This window comes from Neoarius graeffei, chromosome 8 (genome assembly GCF_027579695.1).
Source record: "Neoarius graeffei isolate fNeoGra1 chromosome 8, fNeoGra1.pri, whole genome shotgun sequence".
In the NCBI taxonomy this organism is placed as follows: Eukaryota; Metazoa; Chordata; class Actinopteri; order Siluriformes; family Ariidae; genus Neoarius; species Neoarius graeffei.
The window spans coordinates 7,097,473-7,121,712 of record NC_083576.1 but is presented as its reverse complement, the minus strand read 5'-3'; positions in this window follow the sequence as shown (position 1 = coordinate 7,121,712).

The window sequence follows — 24,240 nt, the reverse complement described above, 5'->3', positions numbered from 1 at the left end:
TGCAAAAAACATTAATTGTTGTTTTTTCACATTTAATGATAACCAAGACTTAAGTTGAACCATTTCATTTTCAATACTTTCAGATAATGATTTTAAATTATCTCCAGAACAACAACAACAAAAAAATTGTCTCATCTGCAAACAAGACAAACTTGAATAAATTTGAGACTTCACAAATGCCATTTAAATATAAAATAAAGAGTTTAGGCCCCAAAATAGAACCTTGTGGAACTCCACATTCAATTGTCAAACATTCTGAAGTATTACCAGCAAAATGCACATATTGTTGTCTGTTCTGTAAATAGCTGGTTAACCAGTTAAGGACAACTCCTCTCACACCATATCCATTCAACTTTGAAATTAAAATAGAACGATCTATTGTATGAAATGCTTTCTTTAAAACAGTGAATACCCCTACTGTACATTTCTTTTTGTCAATAGCTGTTATGATTTCTTCTATTGTATTCATTATTGCTAGAGCCGTAGAACGTTTTGTCCTAAAACCATATTGACTCTCACTCAATAAGTCATTATTTTCGATATAACTATCTAATTTTTGAACAAACAATTTTTCTAGCACTTTTGAAAATTGTGAAAGCAATGATACTTTATACTTGATGCATCAAGTGAAAATATTTTCAACACAAGAAAATAAACTTCATAGCTTCAGTCCACCATGTAATGTTCTTTATATTATACGGACACATCCAGAAAAAAAAATATACAAGTTAGTCAAAATAATTTTAAATATTGAACCGGTTCACCATTTTGACAATGTCAGCGGGAAAACGCTGGGAGTGACATCATCAGAGTGAAATATTGGGAATTATTATCCATACAGGACACTTTTTCAATGGAATAAAAACATGTTCTCGTCCCTTCTAGCAGGTTTCATTTATTTGGTTGGATAGCATGCAATATTGTTAGCATATCGCTTATCCTACATGTATGACGTCACTCTACCCAATAGAGAATGAGCGTTGAATATGGTTTGCGATATTGCATGGTTGTCAAGACAACATGACGTCACACATCGGAGACGTAAAACTTCCGTGTTAGCGAGCGACTGAGACAATTTGTGAACAAACATGGCCGCCAGGTTTGCTTCATTAAATACTGAAGAAGATTTTGAGAGAATTTTGAAAGGGAAAGATGCGTTGAACACCTGAAAGGAATGTGTATGGATAATAATAATAATAATAATAATAATAATAATAATAATAATGTCTGGCTTTTTTCATGGTATATCAGATATATTCCATTCAGCTACTCATCTTCGACTCATTAATTATCATGCTAGCTGAATGTAATATATCTGATATCCCATGAAAAAAAAACCCCAGCCAATATTATTTAAATATGTCACTCAGATCTGCGATGGCACAGTGGTGTAGTGGTTAGCGCTGTTGCCTCACAGCAAGAAGGTCCTGGGTTCGAGCCCCGTGGCCAGCGAGGGCCTTTCTGTGTGGAGTTTGCATGTTCTCCCCGTGTCCACGTGGGTTTCCTCCGGGTGCTCCGGTTTCCCCCACAGTCCAAAGACATGCAGGTTAGGTTAACTGGTGACTCTAAATTGAGCGTAGGTGTGAATGTGAGTGTGAATGGTTGTCTGTGTCTATGTGTCAGCCCTGTGATGACCTGGTGACTTGTCCAGGGTGTACCCCGCCTTTCGCCCGTAGTCAGCTGGGATAGGCTCCAGCTTGCCTGCGACCCTGTAGAACAGGATAAAGCAGCTAGAGATAATGAGAACATATAGGTATAAAATAAGTGCTGCCGGCTGGGCGAGGTTTGTTTTGCCTGGCAACACTTGTTTGAAGAGTTTTAAGAGCATGCATCGCATACAGTCAAAACATCTCATCTCATTATCTCTAGCCGCTTTATCCTTCTACAGGGTCGCAGGCAAGCTGGAGCCTATCCCAGCTGACTACGGGTGAAAGGCGGGGTACACCCTGGACAAGTCGCCAGGTCATCACAGGGCTGACACATAGACACAGACAACCATTCACACTCACATTCACACCTACGCTCAATTTAGAGTCACCAGTTAACCTAACCTGCATGTCTTTGGACTGTGGGGGAAACCGGAGCACCCGGAGGAAACCCACACGGACACGGGGAGAACATGCAAACTCCACACAGAAAGGCCCTCAACGGCCCCAGGGCTCGAACCCAGGACCTTCTTGCTGTGAGGCGACAGCGCTAACCACTACACCACCGTGCCACCCACAGCCAAAACATTTAAAAGTTAAATCTGTTCAGCTCAGTTTGCCGAAGTTGATTCTGATTCAAGTCAGGGTTGCCTCTATGTTATTGTCCCAGACATTTGGACCGTGTGCAGTGATGTGAAATGAAAATAATCCTCTCGAATTCATTACAATTAAATTAACGAGCTTGATTTGACAAGGAGTCGAAAGTCCAGATATTTGTGTTAAAATGAAAGGAGTAGAAGTAGAAATTTGTTTGAAAAATAAAAAACTTCACTAAGTAAAGTATAATTTTATATTCTCAAAACCTACTGAAATACAGTACTGAAGTATTTGCGTTGTTACTTCTCACCTCTGCAGGGTTCAGATTTTTTGCCCAAAGGTTGACAAAGGTATTTATTTATTTATTTATTTGAATGAATCTGATTTACAGACAAGCCGAGGGTGATGGTGTTGAGGTGAATCTATTTACATGAAGGAATTCTTTAGAAATATGTTCCTACATTGTGTTGTGTATTTACTGATCTATACGCTGACATATTTATTCCTGCGATAGTTTACCGTATGTCCATTTCTATTTCATTGCCCCATCTCTGGAACTACTTTGTATTCCTCTCCTCTTCTGTTCTGTTCTCTGCTGTTGTGCTCTACAATTTGTAATAACGCCATTTCTCTGACAGGTTTTTTTTTTTTTTTTTAATATAGGTCTCCGTGCCAATTTATAGACATCATTAGTGTTCACCTTAACCACCACTGAGCGAGCCAAGGGCAACCGCAGCTAGAAATGATCCACGCTTTTAAAATAGAAGTTTTGTTAAGCAGATTTTTAATCATCCTACAGTATATTTTAGCATTTTGTTTAAATAACCAAAAAAAAAAAAAAATGCCGATGGTGATGGTTGTTCTTGTTTTCTTCACATGCCCTGCCCCCTCCTGGGAAGGAAAAAAAAACCCACAGGGATTTCTTTCCAGAATCTTCTGAGGCGACGTGCCAGCCGACTCCAGTGAACAAAATTACAACTTCAACTGATTCCTGATGAAACATCACACCTGAAGACACATTAACGCTTCCATATGAGGAGCTCCGTCCTTTTCCGTCCTCCTGAGGTGCAGATGTTCAGACCTCTGTATTTCAAGACCGGAGTTATTTATAAAGTTTGGACCTGAAGTTATGAAGTGATTTGATGAAGAGAAGAATATGAGATCTGAGTGACTCTCTTTCATTTGTTAAATAGTAAGTAATTAAAATATATATATATATATATATATAAAAAAACACAAGTCATGCTGTTATCGTAAAATAATCAGTGACAGGGTGGTGTGATGGCAGAGACTGTTATCACCCCAAAGATGATTTGATTCCTCTAACAGAACATGACAGTAAGTGTTTTATTCCTCTTGTACCACAGAAATTGACTTTTTTTTAATTTCTTATCTGTTTGTCATTACGTTGTTGTGAAATGTTGGGAAATATTCATGAAACAAGTTCTTTATTAATCACTTATTACAGCTGGAAATCGGCTGTGTTCCCTTGTTTGAAGTGGTTCAAGTGTTCTATTGTTCCCTAATTTCCAATGTTCCTGAGGTTCTAGCATTTCCTAGCTTCTTCGGTTCCTTAGTTTTCAGTATTCACTAGTTTCTAGTATTCCCCAGCTTCTTGTGTTCCCTAATTTTCAGCTCTATAGTTTACCCTAATTTCTAACTTTCTAGTGTTCCCAAATTTCAAGTTTCCTTAATGTTCTCCAATTTCATGTGTTTGCTATTTTTTGTGTTCCCTAGCTTCACCTGTTCTGTAATTTTCAGCTCTGTAATGTTCCCTAATTTCCAGTTTTCTAGTGTTCCCTGATTTCCAACATTCACTAATTTCTAAAGTTCCCAAGCTCCATGTTTTCTCGAATTTTCAGCTCCTTGTGTTTCATAATTTCCAGTTTTCTAGTGTTCCCTGATGTCCAATGTTCACTAGTTTCTAACATTCCCTAGCTCCTGGTGTTCCCTACATTTCAGCTCTGTAGTGTTCCCTAATTTCCAGCTTTCTAGTGTTTCTTGATTTCCAAAATTAACTAATATTTAATGTTCCCTAACTCCTTGTGTGCCCTAATTTCCAGTTTTCTAGTGTCCTCTGATTTCCAACATTCACTAGTTTCTAATATTCCCAAGCTCCTTCTGCTTCCTAATTTCCATCTTTCTAATGTTTTCGAATTTCCAATGTTCCAGAGGTTCCAGCATTTCCTGACTCCTTCTTTCGCCTCATTTTCAGTTCTGTAGTTTATCCTAATTTCCAGTTTTCCAATGTCCCCTAGTTTTCAGTATTCACTAGTTTCTAGTATTCCCCAGCTTCTTGTGTTCCCTAATTTTCAGCTCTATAGTTTACCCTAATTTCTAGCTTTCTAGTGTTCCCAAATTTCAAGTTTCCTTAATGGTCTCCAATTTCCTGTGTTTGCTATTTTTTGTGTTCCCTAGCTTCACCTGTTCTGTAATTTTCAGCTCTGTAATGTTCCCTAATTTCCAGTTTTCTAGTGTTCCCTGATTTCCAACATTCACTAATTTCTAAAGTTCCCAAGCTCCATGTTTTCTCGAATTTTCAGCTCCTTGTGTTTCATAATTTCCAGTTTTCTAGTGTTCCCTGATTTCCAATGTTCACTAGTTTCTAACATTCCCTAGCTCCTGGTGTTCCCTACATTTCAGCTCTGTAGTGTTCCCTAATTTCCAGCTTTCTAGTGTTCCCTGATTTCCAAAATTAACTAATATTTAAATGTTCCCTAGCTCCTTGTGTGCCCTAATTTCCAGTTTTCTAGTGTCCTCTGATTTCCAAAATTCACTAGTTTCTAATATTCCCAAGCTCCTTCTGCTTCCTAATTTCCATCTTTCTAATGTTCTCGAATTTCCAATGTTCCAGAGGTTCCAGCATTTCCTGACTCCTTCTTTTGCCTCATTTTCAGTTCTGTAGTTTATCCTAATTTCCAGTTTTCCAATGTCCCCTAGTTTCCAGTATTCAAGTTTTCCCTGTTTTCCAGTGGAATCTTGTTTACATTGCTCCTTAACTTCTAAACTTGGCTTTAAATGCACAGACAATGTCTCACAGTATTTTCCTGTTTTTCCATGAAACAGTTAAATGCTGTATCTTCAACAGATTTTTCAAATTCGAGAACTTTCTAGGTCTATCAAAGTCATTTCATCTTTTTTCCCCCAATGCATTAAATGTTTGATGTCTACATTTCTGGATTTAAAGTGACAGTGGGGACAGACGTGTGTGTGTCCGTACTGCAGAAATAATTATTTGAATGTGTGTGCAGTTTTGAAGATTTAGTGAGCCTGGGTTTGCTTTTCTGCCTGTAGTTTTCCTGTAATGGAGGATAAATGGCAGCACTGTTTGAGAAGATGGAGAAATTATTTTTCGCTTGAATAATCTAACGTTTGTTCCTGCGACGAGGATAAATGGACTTTGGCCTGTGAGAAGATGGATAAATAATTGTCTGTGTTTCTGCTTTGTTTCCACAAATGGTTTGACCTTGGGAATGTTAAAGTTTTTGCACTTTTGCTAAAGTCCTGAGCAAACAATTCACACTGCTCTCAACTCTTCACAGTAACTTTGATATTTAACAGTTATTCCACGAAATCGAGTCGTACCGTACATGAGCTGATAGCTGACAAGGCGCATAGCACCGAGTCGGCGATACGCCATGTACAACGAGATTGAGTAGAATAACTTATTCTATCCACATTCACTGGATTTGGAGAAACAGAGCATTTTTATTTTTTACAAATCCGATAAATAAAAGTTTATACAAAACGTCCGACAAAATCATTTCCGCTTAGAATGTGAACAAATCAGTGAAATGACAGGAGCAATTTGTGGAATTCTTAGGTGTGACCCAACCACAAGTAGAACTTGCGATCTCCTGGTTGAGAAGCAGGCGGACACGCAAACCACTAGGCCAACTTGCAGTCAGTCCAAAGACACGTGGTTAGGTCAACATGGGGCAGCCAGGGCCTGAGGTTGGGCTGAAGTGCCTTTGAGCAAGGCTCCGAACCCCCAACAGCTCCCTGGATGCTGTAGCATCGCTGCCCACTGCTCTGGGTGCCAACTTGCAGTCAGTCCAAAGACACATGGTTAGGTCAACATGGGGCAGCCAGGGCCTGAGGTTGGGCTGAAGTGCCTTTGAGCAAGGCACCGAACCCCCAACAGCTCCCTGGGTGCTGTAGCATCGCTGCCCACTGCTCTGGGTATGTGTGTGTGTGTGTGTGTGTGTGCTCATTGCTCACTTGTGTGCGCATGTATGTGTTCACTGCTTCAGATTGGTTAAATGCAGAGGACGAATTTCCCTGTGCTTGAGTGTACATGTGACAAAGGCTTCTTCTTCTTCAAGGGAATCAAACTTTGGTCCCAAAGCTGGTTCTTTAACCATTAGGCCGTGCCTTCTACCAATATGATACTTTGCAGGCGAAGCTGCTGCTAGTATTTTCTGATAAATGTACAGTGAAAAGTTTTCGTGGCAGATTTCTTGCTATCCTCTAGATTCCAGTTATTCCTTTTCCCAGTATTCTTCACTTCATTTTCTTCCATTGTTCCTTTTATTTAAGATTTTAGCATTTCAGATTTTCCAGTAATATCTATCAAGCCGTTATCCTTTCCTTATTTTCAGTCTTCCTTGGGTTCTTTAGCGCACGGTTCCACAGCTGTCGTGCATTTCATTAAACCTTCGCTGCTTGCATAGAGTCCTCTCATTGTCCCTTTCAAACTCTGGTATGTCTCATCTCATCTCATTATCTGTAGCCGCTTTATCCTGTTCTACAGGGTCGCAGGCAAGCTGGAGCCTATCCCAGCTGACTACGGGTGAAAGGCGGGGTACACCCTGGACAAGTCGCCAGGTCATCACAGGGCTGACACATAGACACAGACAACCATTCACACTCACATTCACACCTACGCTCAATTTAGAGTCACCAGTTAACCTAACCTGCATGTCTTTGGACTGTGGGGGAAACCGGAGCACCCGGAGGAAACCCACGTGGACACGGGGAGAACATGCAAACTCCGTACAGAAAGGCCCTCGCCGGCCACGGGGCTCGAACCCGGACCTTCTTGCTGTGAGGCGACAGCGCTAACCACTACACCACCGTGCTGCCCACTCTGGTATGTATTGAATAAAATACTTGTAGGACTTGCTTTCATGTTTTATGCTCATTTTCTTGCCATAGTATGGACTCACTCCAGTAACTCTCTCTCTCTCTCTCTCTCTCTCTCTCTCTCTCCACCCCCATGTTTTGATCCATTTTGCTTCCAATGACCATGATTTTTGACCAACCCTTAATAAAACATTGAGCTGCCTCTGGCTTTCTCAAGCTAGACAAACTAAGTGACTGTTCAGACTGTTCAGAAGATGCAATATTTAATAGCAACTGCTGTCACATGGGGTTCATGTCATCCTGCATTAAATATCAGAAGCACCAGAATGAAGCAAGTAGAGTTCAGTGAAACAAAACCTGACACTTTAAAGATGACAACTAGGGTGTAGTGTGTAGCTCTTCTTCAATAACATTATGGTTCCTTCAATATTTACCAGTTACAAATCTCAGAGACGTCCGAACAGTACAAGTGTGTTGAGAGGAGGTTTAGTATGATCAGACTGTGAATAAGACGAGCAGAGGACAGTCGTTATGACTCCAGGAGCAGTTCTTAGGCTTGGTACGGTACATGCTTGAGGATTTTCAACTCATAACCGACATAGCGACAGATTTAAAATTTAATATTTTAACTGTAAGAACCCACACATCATTCATACGATTCAGTTGAGACACAGGACCACACACACACACACGGCAACTATACGGGATGATTTCAGAGTGATGATTCCAGGGACTTGGGCTCTCACAGAAACTCATTCTGAAAAGTTTGAACTCTTGGAGTGGAGTGGAGTGCTCTGAGGAAAAAAAAAAGAATGCAGTGCACTCTCTTTTCTACAGAAGCCGCGAGAGGCCCTTCATATAATCTTTTTTTATTCACCTTGTTATCCCGAGATAACGACGTGATTAATTCAGGATGTCGAGAAAGCAACACAACTAATTCGAGATCTCGAGAAAACAAGGCAATTATTCCGTGATCTCGAGAAAACAAGACAATTATTTCATGATCTCGAGAAAACAGCTGAGATTTCTAGCAGAGCTGCGTCCCCTGTGGGTCAGACAACGAAGACTTAGAAATTGGCGGACATGTAACAGAGCAGAAATGGCTTTTTACGATGCCTTGAGAGAGAGAGGGTGGCCAGTCTTCTGTGGAGGTGCCGCAGACTAATTTTGAAATTGTCCCTTATTAAAAGACTTAATGCAATCTCTCCCTGTGTCAACCCCTGATCAAAATATTGCCTTATTAGGTGATCGATTATTCCAGACATTCTAATGACCAAAGTTGCGTCTATACAGAATGAGAAATAGCCCCAAAGTCAGCATATCAGAAATCGCTTGGCGCACCTGAATGAACCATTTCTCAGCTATTTACTCGAGATCATGGAATAATGGTTTTGTTTTCTCGAGATCTCGAATTAGTTGTGCTGTTTTCTCGAGATCCTGAATTAATTATGTCGTTATCTCGGGATGGGCGGCACGGTGGTGTAGTGGTTAGCGCTGTCGCTTCACAGCAAGAAGGTCCGGGTTTGAGCCCCGGGGCCGGCGAGGGCCTTTCTGTGTGGAGTTTGCATGTTCTCCCCGTGTCCGCGTGGGTTTCCTCCGGGTGCTCCGGTTTCCCCCACAGTCCAAAGACATGCAGGTTAGGTTAACTGGTGACTCTAAATTGAGCGTAGGTGTGAATGTGAGTGTGAATGGTTGTCTGTGTCTATGTGTCAGCCCTGTGATGACCTGGCGACTTGTCCAGGGTGTACCCCGCCTTTCACCCGTAGTCAGCTGGGATAGGCTCCAGCTCGCCTGCGACCCTGTAGAACAGGATAAAGCGGCTAGAGATAATGAGATGAGATGAGATGAGATGAGATGAGATGAGATGAGAAAATCAGGGAGATGGTGAGCCAATCAGTGACCTGAGAATGATTTCTGTAAATCCCTCACACTACAGGATTATTTGGGCAGAAAATCGCATCTGAGCAGCTTCGAATCGGGAACGCCCTCATGATTACCAGAAGGGGAAAATCGGATCTATAGCCCAATTGTCTACTGTGGGGTCTATGTTACAGACATTTAGCAGATGCTCTTATCCAGAGCGATGTACAACACACCCAGAGCAGCCTGGGGAGCAGTTAGAGCAGACCTGGGCATTTTACGGCCCGCGGGCCACATCTGCCCTTTGGTTCATTCTGACCGGCCCGCGTAAGGTTAATTAGAAATTACAAAATAAACGTATTTTCTAATTTTACCTCATGCATGGACTGAATGTGCATTGCTTTTATTTTGAAGTTGTGTTCAACAAAAACGCAACACGCACGACATGAACATGACATGAAATCCCACGAAACCTAATCCCGCGATAACTACTTCCGAAATTTGTTCAGACCAACCACAAACTTGTACGTCATCCTTCAAACGGTCCAGCCAATCACATAGTGTGACGTCACCAGCAGGCGCCGGAGCCCGAGCCGATCTGTAGATCTGATTCCTACACCGAATGGACTGATGATCATCTGTCAGCTGTGCTTCGCATCTCCACCTCAGACATTCAACCTGACTCTGATGCACTCGTTAAAGACCAACAGAGACTAGATTTCTCTCACTGAACAAATAAAAAACACCAAATGAGGTGATTAGACTACAAATGTGGGCATCATTATTATAATATGATGTATCTTGTTTGATATTTGGAGTAGAAAGACAATATTGTGATGTCTTTATTGTGTTTTGGGATGAATGTGACTGAAAAAAAAATGGTACAAACGTTCACATTTTGTTAACCATTGTTTTGGGAAATTTGATTGAATAAATGACATTTTTTGTAAGGCAACCTCTTTTTTCCAGACTCTTACCAGTCTTAGCAGCTTGTAAAAACAATGATATTTATTGCTTTATATAAAGAAATACAATTAATATTATGCAGAATTTAGTTCAGCCTTATGGTCCGGCCCTCCACAAAATTTTCTGTTTCTCATGTGGCCCCATGGAAAAAATAATTGCCCACCCCTGAGTTAGAGGTTAGGTGCCTTGTTCAAGGGCACTTCAGCCATTCCTGCTGGTCAAGGCGGCACGGTGGTGTAGTGATTAGCACTGTCACCTCACAGCAAGAAGGTTCTGGGTTCGAGCCCAACAGCCGACGGGGGCCTTTCTGTGTGGAGTTTGCATGTTCTCCCCGGGTGCTCCGGTTTCCCCCACAGTCCAAAGACATGCAGGTTAGGTTAACATGGGGCAGCCAGGGCCTGAGGTTGGGCTGAAGTGCCCTTGAGCAAGACATCTAACCCCCAACTGCTCCCTGGGCACTGTGAGCATGGCTGCCCACTGCTCTGGATATGTCGGTGTGCTCATTGCTCGCATTTGTGTGTTCACTGCTTCAGATGGGTTACAGTATATGCAGAGAGGAATTTCACAAGTTTACATGTGATGAATAACGCTCTTCTTCAAAATGGTGAGCTCACTATATAGTGAATAGTGAGTGATTTAGGACACAGGGTAGGGCTTTAAAAAGTCCAGGGAAGTCCAAGTGCAGAGACCTCAGGAAAAATGGAAAAGGCAACAAACCAAATGCCACAGAAGCCTTGACTGGTGGAAATATCGATTGTATTTTTGAAGAAAACAATTTTAAGAAAATTGTTAAAAATAAAATAATAAAATTCACTTTCACTGTGCTCAGTTGAGTAGCTCATTTTTCAAAGTAACAATTCAGAGCAAAATGAAAACAGCAGAAGTGATGGAAACAGGTCCGGGGCCGCATACGGCTTTCTCTGGACCGGATTAAAAAAATCCGTATCTGCCCAGTCACATGACTCTTCCCAATGGTTTTATTAAGAGCACATGCATGGGTCTGTACAGATCATATGGATTACTGCCACCAACGTTCTTGCAGGAGGTTATGTTTTCACCTCTGTTTGTTCGTTTGTCTTTTCCCACTTTTCTGTTCTGTTCAAAAGTAGGGTGACCAGATTTCCCGAGTCTGAAACCGGGACACTTTTGCGCGCGACCATGCTCGTGCTCGCACACCTTTTTTTTATGTAAACGTGACACTCAGAGAGGTGCTCTTATCATTTTGTTGAAGCTCACATTTATCAACATCTCACATGAAATAAAACAACCTTTACGAAAATCTACCATGGTTTACTATGGTTTTACCATGGTTTTTATGTAGTGACCATGGTTATACCATGGTTTTTATGTAGTAACCATGATTCTACCATGGTATCTCATGGTTATTCTAAGTACTATGACCCAACCATAGTATTACTATGGTTCATCCATGGTAGTAGCCATGGTTCTACTATGGTATTTCATGGTGATTCTAAGTACTATGAACCAACCATAGCATTACTGTGGTTTATCCATAGTACTGCAGTAGCTGTGGTAGCATCATAGTTGTATGTGTAATAGGTCATAGTAACTATGAAATTAGTTTAAAAAGGGATAGTATGGTTTTTAAAAGGATGCACTAACTGTAGTATTACCATGCTTTCGTCCAACAGTCAATGCTGTAGAGAAGGATCTCGATTAACAGCCCAGATACATTAACATTTACTTAGAACCTAAAAATTTAAGTGAACATTGAGGTAAAATGCATGTAGTACATCCTAAACAACAACAATAATAATACACTCTAAAAATACTGGGTCAGAAATAACTCAACTTTAACCCAACCACTGGGCTAATATTGCACGAACTCAACAGTAGGTTATCTTAGCCCAAACAATTGGGTTGAAACGATTGGGTGCAAAGATTATACCATAGTGAAACCATGGTTAAATCATGGTTAAACCATAGTCATGAACCATGGTTTTCATGGTTACCCAAAAAACCATGAAAACCATGAATAACTGTCAACCATGGTAAAACCATGGTTAGTTTTCATAGTAAAACCATGGTTAATTTTTGTAAACCGGCATTTTTTTATCTAGTAGCATAGTGGCATACAGATCAGTTAAATTATGGTCAGACAACAGATTTTGTAATGGCTGAGAATAGGCCAGGCTATGTCCATAGGCCAAATTTAAACTGATTTATTTCACCTGTTTGTGAGAACACCAAGAAGAATGCATATGCACATGTAGGCTATAGCTCTAAAATTGCATGCACTATAGCATGAACTTAAAAAGTAGATATGTGACCTCAACATAGCCTCGGTCAGAATCAACCTTACTAACCATTCCCCACAACTGAATGAATAAAGCAAGAAGATGTGTACAAAAGTCAACGCTTTAATGGAAGGTGCAACAAGCTGTTCAACACATGAAAATCTACCATGGTTTACTATGGTTTTACCATGGTTTTTATGTAGTAACCATGATTCTACCATGGTATCTCATGGTTATTCTAAGTACTATGAACCAACCATAGTATTACCATGGTTCATCCATGGTAGTAACCATGGATCTACTATGGTATTTCATGGTGATTCTAAGTACTATGAACCAACCATTAGCATTACTGTGGTTTATCCAGAGTACTGCAGTAGCTGTGGTAGCATCATAGTTGTATGTGTAATAGGTCATAGTAACTATGAAATTAGATAAAAAAGGGATAGTATGGTTTTTAAAAGGATGCACTAACTGTTGTATTACCATGCTTTCGTCCAACAGTCAATGCTGTAGAGAAGGATCTCGATTAACAGCCCAGATACATTAACATTTACCTTATGGCCCTTTTCCACTACCCTTTTTCAGCTCACTTCAGCCCAACACGGCTCGCATTTCGACTACCTCAGAACAGCATGACTCAGCTCGCTTCAGCCCTGCTTAGCACCCAAAACTCGCACGGTTTTGGAGTGGGGCTGAAGCAAGCCAAACCGAGCTGAGTGAGGCTGGGGGCGTGAGTAGACACTCCCCTGTGCACTGATTGGTGAGGAGGAGTGTCCTCACATGCCCACACACGCCCCGCGAGCACGCTGGGATCTGTAAACACCGCAAACCCGGAAGAAGAATTACGAGAATTTCTGAAGCCTTATGCGCCTCGCCTCATCTATACGCTCTTGCCAGTATCTGTTGGCGTTGTCGGTGACAACAAGCCACAGCACCAAGACCAGCAACACTAACGACTCCATGTCCTCCATGTTTATTGTTTACTATCCGGGTCGTGAGACTACCGCTTAAAAGATCACTGATGTCACTGTTTGCGCCGCCTAACGACATCACGTGACGTCCACCCACTTTCGCTAACTCAACCCAATGTGTCCACCCACTTCCAGCCAGCACGGTTCAGCGCGGTTGTAGTCGAAATGCAACTCCAACAGCCCCGCTCAGCTCGACTCAGCCCAACTCAGCACGGCACGGCTCAGCCGCGCTGGTAGTGGAAAAGCGGCATTAGTGAAACCATGGTTAAATCATGGTTAAACCATAGTCATGAACCATGGTTTTCATGGTTACCCAAAAAAACCTGAAAACCATGAATAACTATAAACCATGGTAAAACCATGGTTAGTTTTCATAGTAAAACTATGGTTAATTTTCGTAAGGGTATGGCCAAACTGTCAGAATGGTATGTTAAACAGAAACAAAAAAGAGACAAGTGATTTGAGAATATACACTCAAACAAAACAGCAGTAAAGGAGGAGAGGGGCGACAGCCCGAGGAAAGCCCCCACAGGAGCGCACATCATTTGCAGCATAGGCTACCCAACTCAGTACAAGAACAAAACACTTACAGTGTATGCAGTCGGCTTCGTGCGCATTGTTCTGCACCTCTCGGAGGAAGGGGTAGGTGCCCTGTAAATCTTTGGAAAAGGTACATTTTCTTTTCGGCATAATTGCTGCGCCATTACTGCTGCTAGCTGCTAGACAAAGAACATTCGCGCCAGTTAATGTTTATTTTATTGTTGCATGGCAACACGTTCTGTTGTCTGGAATAATGTGGCTAAATAAACACCCATGCCACAGGGCCAGGGGGCAGTAACCAGGAAAGTTTGCGATTCCTGTCAATTCATCAAAATAGTAAATGCAGACATTTCTCCGCTAATGATTCCCATGCTGCTCAGTCGCAAACGTCGCGAGTGGCGAAAACCGGGACATATCCGTGTCCCGACAGACTTTTGTCGGGACTCGGGACACACAACCCCAAATCGGGACTGTCCCGGTAAAATCAGGACGTCTGGTCACCCTATACAAAAGTCAGTTTCATGGGTTTACAAACATCATGCCTGAGGACAGCAGTTGAAAATTAGCCTGCTGGCTAACACTGGCACATTTACAGTTCTGTTGATTAATGTGCAGTGTCCTTTGAAATAAATGAAATGTAACTCAAAAAGCAGTGAACGGATTTGGATGAAATTTGGCGGACAGCTTTAGTATCATCCTAGCTTCAAGTGATTTGATTTTGATGTTGATGATACATATGTGGCTTGGTGGAGGTATGGACTCTACCGAGTAACCTTCTGGTTTGCTCAATGTCTGGAACCATCCACAATAAAACGTGCAAAAAGAGAATCAGTCAGTCATCAGCAGTATGGTAGGTGTGTGTCGGGATCAAGCATCAGGAGTACACATCTCTCTCTCTCTCTGCCAACAGAAAGAGCGAACACATTATTGCTATTGTGCTTTCTTACCCAACGGTGGTTTAAGCCAGTGAACCATGAACAGAGATGAGGTTAAGGGATTTGCTCAGGAGCTCAACAATCTCTCTGACAGTGCTGAAGTTTGAACTCGCGACTGTCTTGTCACTTTCAGAGAACTTTAACAGCAAACGCACAGATAGAGAAACCCAAGCATGCTCTCCATGCACCACTGGGGGACAGATGAGGGATGAGGGACGAGGGACAAGCTCTCCATTCACTAATGGGGAGTCTGGAAACTGACCAACTTAATAAAGACACTCGGTCTCAGGCACGACAGACTGATTCAGGCAAACTGTCCAAACAAGTCATTACGCTGATGATACAAATGAGGAACGAGCAAGTGATGTGTATGTGTGCATGGGCATGTTTTAATATCTTGGTGGGAAGAAAATGTCTTCAGGATGATTGGAACATCTGAACGGTTTGATAATAAATGAAATAAAATGAATAAAAGCCTAAAATAGCGAAATGCTTACTGAGTACTGGGGTTAAGGTTTAAACGCAGTGCACCTTATTATCATTGATTAGCTGCATGTCAGTGCAAGGTCCTCACCAGAATTGGAAGATAAATGCATGTGTGTGTGTGTGTGTGTGTGTGTGTGTGTGTGTGTGTGTGTGTGTGTGTGTGTGTAAAATACAGTGCAAAGAAAACTAATTACGACACAGCAGAGCGATGAGTGTCTCCACCCTGCAGTTCAGTGAAACACGTTTGTGTGGGACCGACTCCATGCAGAGCTCAAACAGACGTCTGCTTCCACAAGTCTTTAACCTTTCGACTCTCTCTAGTCTCTGTCTGCAGCACACTCAGTCATGTGCAATTTTGTAACACGATCGGAAAAAAAAAAGAGAGAGAGAGAGAGAGAGAGAAAAGACTAAAATAGACGAGAACCATCATGGGTAAAACTTGCATATAAAATTAAGGATACAAACTCTTAATTGGTTAGCTCTTAATTAATTAGCTGTTTTGTAATTTTATATATCCCGGGCGGCACGGTGGTGTAGTGGTTAGCGCTGTCGCCTCACAGCAAGAAGGTCCGGGTTCGAGCCCCGGGGCCGGCGAGGGCCTTTCTGTGCGGAGTTTGCATGTTCTCCCCGTGTCCGCGTGGGTTTCCTCCGGGTGCTCCGGTTTCCCCCACAGTCCAAAGACATGCAGGTTAGGTTAACTGGTGACTCTAAATTGAGCGTAGGTGTGAATGTGAGTGTGAAAGGTTGTCTGTGTCTATGTGTCAGCCCTGTGATGACCTGGCGACTTGTCCAGGGTGTACCCCGCCTTTCACCCGTAGTCAGCTGGGATAGGATCCAGCTTGCCTGCGACCCTGTAGAACAGGATAAAGCAGCTAGAGATAATGATATATATATATATATCCCCCCAAGATATTTAGATGGAAATTGTCAGTCACATAGATGGTAGTGTCTCATCTCATCTCATCTCATTATCTGTAGCCGCTTTATCCTGTTCTACAGGGTCGCAGGCGAGCTGGAGCCTATCCCAGCTGACTACGGGCGAAAGGCGGGGTACACCCTGGACAAGTCGCCAGGTCATCACAGGGCTGACACATAGACACAGACAACCATTCACACTCACATTCACACCTACGCTCAATTTAGAGTCACCAGTTAACCTAACCTGCATGTCTTTGGACTGTGGGGGAAACCGGAGCACCCGGAGGAAACCCACGCGGACACCATGCAAACTCCACACAGAAAGGCCCTCGCCGGCCACAGGGCTCGAACCCGGACCTTCTTGCTGTGAGGCGACAGCGCTAACCACTACGCCACTGTGCCGCCCTAGATGGTAGTGTACTGAATACAAAGTTTGAAAAATTAGTAAAAACAAATTATGCAAAGTAGCATTTAATTAGTATTAATTATGCGAATGAGGTAAATCATAAAACCGGTACACTCTCTTCTTCAAAGTTTCACCAAATGTCTTTATTTGTGCGATATAAAGCTGATCTTAACTCTCATTTATACATCACAAAGAAGGAGAAATCAAAGCTAACTGTAAAATATGCCTAAATAAGCACTGAATGTCATTCTCGTCTACCATTCTCTATCACAATTAAAACAAGGAATGAAAGATAATTTCTAATCCCCTCTTTGTGCTCTGTAGGCCTTTGTGTTTCTCAGAAGTAGGGCCTACTAGTGTTTATATGAAAGAATATAAATTATTCTTATTTCGATTAATATTCACAGCTTTCAAGGTGAACGTTGAAAAACACAGTCTGATCCACATCCAATAAACAATTCACACGAACTGAACTTGACACTCACTTTTCTGACTGTGTTTTTGTTTTGTTTTGTTTTTAAAATCTCATTCCAACCACTAAGATCTCAATATTTTTCATCAGAACAACTGCAGTTCTATTCTAAAATAGTTATTTATTTACATGAATCAGTTTGATTTGAAAAAAAAAAAGTAGGTAAATCTATGAAAACTCATTTCAAAGTCTCCCGTGAATCAGAACATCAAAACTAGCAGATGGAAAATTTTGCTGAATCCTTCATCAGAAACAGTGAGAGCGAGAGAACATCGCTATAAAAGTGATCTGATTGATATTCACAAGTCGTCCAGTCAGAAACCGATCAAAAGAGAGAGAGAGAGAGAGAGAGAGAGAGAGAGAGCCTGACCACTTTCCTGCGAATCAAAAAGAAAAGCACCGGCAGTTTCCTGATGTCCCATGAGCAGAGTTTTTACTCTGTTGTACTGACTTCAACCTGCCTTTACTCCCAAAGTACTGAACAGAGCTTAATGAGATACATTCCTTTGGAAAGCAGAGATTATACGCTTTTTAACGAGTATTCACAATAGAAAATATTCAAGAGTTAAGCAATGACAGATTTGGAAACTTAGATGAGCGTCTGCGTGGATAGTTTTCACAGCACGGCCAGCGAGCGTCTGATACGCCTATTATCAGACAGTAGACCAGATTAATATACAGGTGTGCATTTTCCATTTTTGGACAAAGGACGTCTGTTTTAATTACAGTTCTCTATCATGAGACCAGTTCTTCTTTTCAAAATTGTTGTTGCATTGTAATCATATTTTAATTGAATCATTAAGTGCCATCAGTGTGTGGACTAAAACAATCCCTTTCCACTTTTATACTAATTAAAACTAACCCCCCCCCCCATTCATTAACATAAAGTTGCTTCAGCATAGAAGAGAAATTAAGTTCTGAACACGGGGCATAAAAGCCACAGCTCAAGGCTCATTGTATGTGGTGGATAAATTGCATAATATAAAAGCGAGAGAGATTTCTGAAAGCCAGACGTGCTCAGTCAGAGCTGACCCTCATTGAGTACAGCGATGTTCAGTGGCCGGGCAATTAAGGTGGCTTTTAGTCAGAACAAATTTTACCTTGTATATTTTTTTTCTTAAATAAATTGTGTCATGTCAGGGCCAGAGAGCCATCTGTGAGGAAAATCTTGCACTCGGTACAGTATATATTTATAGAACCAGCAACATACAGTCGTGTGCAAAAGTCTTTTCACAGGTGAATAAACACTGTAGACCAAAAATGGCTTAAAAAATAATGAAATGAAAATGTTAACAATAAAAACAAAACAAAAAAAATTAAAACAGTAAGCTAATAAATCAATATGACAAAGTCAATATTTGGTGTGAGATGAAATTTCCTTCGCTTGGAAAAAAAAAAATATATATATATCATCTCATCTCATTATCTGTAGCCGCTTTATCCTGTTCTACAGGGTCGCAGGCAAGCTGGATCCTATCCCAGCTGACTACGGGCGAAAGGCGGGGTACACCCTGGACAAGTCGCCAGGTCATCACAGGGCTGACACAGACACAGACAACCATTCACACTCACATTCACACCTACGGTCAATTTAGAGTCACCAGTTAACCTAACCTGCATGTCTTTGGACTGTGGGGGAACCCGGAGCACCCGGAGGAAACCCACGCGGACACGGGGAGAACATGCAAACTCCGCACAGAAAGGCCCTCGCCGGCCACGGCACTCGAACCCAGACCTTCTTGCTGTGAGGTGACAGCGCTAACCACTACACCACTGTGCCGCCCATATATATTATATAAATAGTGTCCAGTGAATGCAGATTTATGCGGAAATGAGCTGTAGGTTTTCCTGAGCATCTTACAGAACCAGCCACAGTTCTTCTGGACACTTTGACTGTCACACTCGCTTCTTCATTTTGCACCAAAACCCAGCAGCCTTCATTATGTTTTCTTTATTAACCTGAAAAGTGCTCTCTTATGGAATATGCTGCTCAGATGCAAACTTTTTTTTTATATCTTTCTGTAACATTTGATTGTGTGCTTGAAAAAAGTTTGGAACTCAAAAATGTTTTTCTGATTTTTGTGACAGCTTTGGGACCAAAAGGTCGCTGGTTCGATTCTCTGAACCAGCAGGATTGGCTCAAGCACCCTTGAGCAAGGTACCTAACCCCAAGTTGCTCTGGCAAGAGTGGTGGCATAGCTTGTGTCTGATTAGCCAGAGAAAAACTGATGTGATGATATCAGTTCGGGCAAGAACCCAGCCATAACTAACGAACTAACAAACACGACAGAAATCTAGAACAAAGTTTGTACAGTACTGTATGCATAAAGTACCAGTCAAAAGATTGGACATGGCTTCTAATTCAGTGTTTTTTTTTTCTTTATTTTTTAGCTCACACGGCTGTAGGCCGATGAGCTACTGTCATCATGGGGCGTCCGTCCGTCCATCCATCATCCGTCCACAATTCACAAAAATTGTAACTCCTCCCTGAGTTTTCACTGGATTTTGATTCTGATTATTTTGTTTGGAAGATCTAATCAGTCTGCACAAAAATTACTCCCTGGTTTCGTGATTTCTCATGAACAAGTTGCTAATTAGGCTGATTAACGAACTTTCAGGAAAATCGTGACTCCTTCCCGAGTCACAGTTTCACTGGATTTTGATTCTGATTGTTTTGTTTGGAAAATCAAATTGTTCTAAATGTTCTTATGAAGAGCAACTTAGCTCATTATAAAGGAGTCTGGTTTCTCATGGTACGGCCGTGTGAGCTACTGCATCACTGATGCTCTGGTTATTAATTAAAAGACACTTCCTGTCTTAACGTAATGATGAACCATCGTTTCTCTTTACTTCATGAGTGGTTCTTGAGATAGGGCTATAATTAAAAGAGAAAATCGACAAAAATACAAAGAAAAGCCACTATGAAGGAGTAGGTACGTCCAAATTTTTTACTGGTCCTGGAATTAAATAGACAAAAATCTGAAATTTCATATACTCTGAACAAGGAAGTGATGAAAAATTAGAGAAACTACATCTGAGAAAAACAGGATAATGAATGAATAAACCCTTTATTGTCACTGTTACCAGTGAAATTGACCATCAACCTGTCCTTACAGAGGGGGAACAGGACAGGAAAACAGGGATAAAAGAAAAAGAAACACAGTAGTAACATGAGGAAAGATGAGGAAAAAAAGAACACCCCCCCCCCCCCCCCATGCTCCTATCAGGAGTACAGTGTGGGAGCATTTAAAAACCTCCACACAAGCACACAATAACACAAGTACACTTTAAAACATGGGAATTGAGGGGGGGGGGGAAGGGGGGAAGGAGGGGGCAATCAGGGGTGGGGGGGAAGGGGGTAGGAGGGGAGGGGAGGAGGTAGAGGTAACCCAGCACAAGCAAGCAGCCGTCCGCTCCTGCAGCCATGCAAACGGCGCTGGTCACGCACCCGCTTGTCACACTAGGGGTGAAAAACGGCGACCGCGGAAAATTGGGGAAGGAATGTGAAGAATGCGAGAGTGTCTCCCAGCAGTGACCTTCTGGGGGAAATGTGCCCCAGCAACGGCCTTGATCGAGGCCGGTGCTGTTCAGGGAGCCGAATGTCAATAAGATAGAGATTGTTTGGTCTTTCGAACAGACGCAGTCTTTACACGTCCACACCACTCATCCATATCTGTCCATTTCTGTCCATTTCTGTTCAATTCAATTCCATTTGGTCTCCTAAATACTTATTTCTTGCAAATCCGAAAGCGTCTCCCAGATGACAACCATGTTGTGGTTCAAGTTCTGCCACAGTCTGAGTGCCGACAGCTTTGCCCACCGCTCAATCATATCGGGCAGCTTTGCGGGGCTTTGAACAGCTGTCACTATTGTCTGATTTCCTCGATATACCAGGGCAATGCCTAATCCAATCAGCAAAAGTCTGGTAATCATGGTTCCGAATAGGTAGATATCTCCAATGTCCTCCACAGACGTTCCAGCAGGACAGGTGGGTTCCCCCGAACCCAGAAACTGTCAATTTCGTTAGGAGACCAGTTTATCAAATCCATGCTTTTTTAGTTTAGAAATTCAATGCAGAGAGAGTCTCTCAAAAAAAAAAGTATAGGCAGACGAGATGAAACAAAGAGCACAAGCAGGAAAAAAAGGAGAGGAGAGGAGAGGAGAGCAAAGAAATGTGACCACCTTCCGTGAGAGCATGGAGAAGAAAAATAAACCAGAACCATGGAATTAAATATGAGTCGTGGAAGCAAGAAACAATTGACACCAGATGCGACAGGTACAGGGTGTGAAAAACAACAGGAAGATGTGATAATATATAGACAGTGAAAATCCTGGAGCTTCAAAATGGCTGTGAAAGGATTTATGTGAACATCTGAGCAGGAGATGAAGCTAATGGAAGTGATTTATATGAACATTTTGCTCTGAAGTAATTTAAAAGGCCAAAATTGATCAATGTTGAACAGACTGCCTGACGGATGGACACTTCACTCTCGAGATTCTTTCTAGTGGTTTAATTTTAACAGAAAAAAATGGCAAAAACAGAAAGAGTAAAAGAACACGCTTTATCCTGGAGACTATCCCAGGAACACTGAAGCTGAAATACACCCTGTATGGAAAGCAAGTCCAATTAATACACAATTGGCATAGGTTATAAATGCAATCTTATGGAGAGATATTTTAGTAGTTTTAAGTTATACACTCAACAGACACTTTATTAGGAACACCTATCCACATCCTGTTTGATGCAGTTCTGTAATCAGCCGATCCCTTGAGAGCAGCATGATGCATCAATTCACGCAGATACAATTCAAGAGCTTCAGTTAATGTTCACAATGTTCAAACATCAGAATGGGAAAAATTGTGATCTCACAGTGAAGTGTGACTTTCTTTCTTTCACTGTGGCATGGGTGTTGGTTTGAGCCAGATGGACTGGTTTGAGTATTTCAGAAACTGCTGATCTCCTCCTGAGGTTTTCACACTCAACAGTCTTTAGAGTTTACACAGAATGGTGTGGAAAACAACAACAAAAAAGCACAAACCTGAGTGACTGAGTGACAGTTCTGTGGGTAGAAACAAACGCCTTGTTGATAAGAGAGGTCAAAGGGAAATGGCCAGATTTTAGGTGTTTCGAGCTTTTTTTGCCAGGAAGGACATAGTAACTCATAATCACGCTTTACAACCGTGGTGAGCAGAAAAGCATCTCAGCATGTACTGTACCGTAAGAGCAGAAGACCACGTTGGGTTCCACTCCTGCAGCCAAGAACAGGAATCTTAGAATCAAGAACATGGTCCTGTTAAAGTGGCCGGTGAGCGTATTAACAAGTAAAACTACCAAAATGTAAATTCTGTCCAAAATTAAGATGAACAGGGGGCTTTACATAAGTTAACTGCAAGTTGGCCTTGTGGCGAGCACGTCCATCTCTTGACTGGGAGATGGTGAGTTCAACTTGCAGTTAGGCCATAACAAAGACCTTCATAAAATACACATGTGAGTAGGGAGTCAAACTCTTGCACTTACCAGAGCACCAGGTAACCCTAGCGATGTAATAACTTAGAGGCTGAAGGATATAGAAACAGGAATCGATGTGATTTAAGGGCCTGGTTAGTACTTGGATGAGAGGCTAGCAGGAAATACCAGGTATTGGTATAGGAAGAACTTTTTACATGAGCAATCCATCCATCCATCATCCGTAACCGCTCATACTGTGCAGGGTCACAGGCAAGCTGGAGCCTCTCTCAGCTGACTATAGGCGAGAGGCGGGGTTCACCCTGGACAAGTTGCCAGGTCATCACAGGCCTGACACATAAAGACAAACAACCATTCACACTCACATTCACACCTATGGTCAACTTAGAGCCACCAATTACCCTAACCTGCATGTCTTTGGACTGTGGGAGAAACCGGAGAACCCGGAGGAAACCCACACAGACATGGGGAGAACATGCAAACTCCACACAGAAAGGCCCCTGTCAGCCACTGGGCTCAAACCCAGAACCTTCTTGCTGTGAAGTGGCAATGCTATCCACTACACCACTGTGCCACCCACAAGCAATCCTAGTAACTGTAATACAATAATGTCCTAATGAGAATGATATTATTTGTTTACTTGAGAATGAAATGTGTTATCTGGAAAAGAGCAAATGGTTTTACAGGACATCATTTCTGCTGTTTTGACTCAATTTATTCAAGCTGCCATCATTGTAACTAGATAGCGAGCATTAATTAGACTATTTGGTTTGCAAAAAAAAAACACAACTTGACAACATTTGGCATTTGATCATCAATCCATTCATTAATGAGACCATCAATGATGGCGTAGCCCTTAGCAAAAAGTAGTATACTTTAAAGTTCATTTTGTAAAGTATTCTGAAGTGTAAGTATAAGTATATCAAGTGTACTACAGGCCATGTACTTCAAGTGTGCTAGAAAGCATACTAATTTAATACTTCTTCGGACTAAATTGGAACATTTTAAGTTTATAAAAGTATCCTTTCAAGTCCGTTTTAAGTTTACAAAAGTACACTTTCAAGTATACTCATTTATATACTATCAATGCACTTGGTATATCCCTATTGTGTACTTGAAGTATATCATAAGTACACTTATTTATGTACTGCCATTGTACTAGTTATATACTGTAAGTATATTCATTTATATACTATCAATGTACTTGGTATATCCTTATTGTGTACTTGAAGTGTATCATAAGTACACTTATTTATGTACTGCCATTGTACTAGTTATATACTGTAAGTATACAAGAGGGATATACCAAGTGCATTTACAGTATAGATATAGTATAGATGAGAGTACTTAAAGAGTATTTTTGCTAACTTAAAAGTAACTTTGAAGTATACTTTTATAAACTTAAAATGTTCCAATTTAGTCCGAAGAAGTATTAAATTAGTATGTTTTCTAGTACACTTGAAGTACATGGCCTGTAGTACACTTGATATACTTATACTTACACTTCAGAATACTTTACAAAATGAACTTTAAGTATACTACTTTTTGCTAAGGGAAACCAGTATAAAAATGTCATATAGGCTTGCCATTGAAAAGTTGTGTGGGAAACCAAGTAACTGCTTTTGGTCTT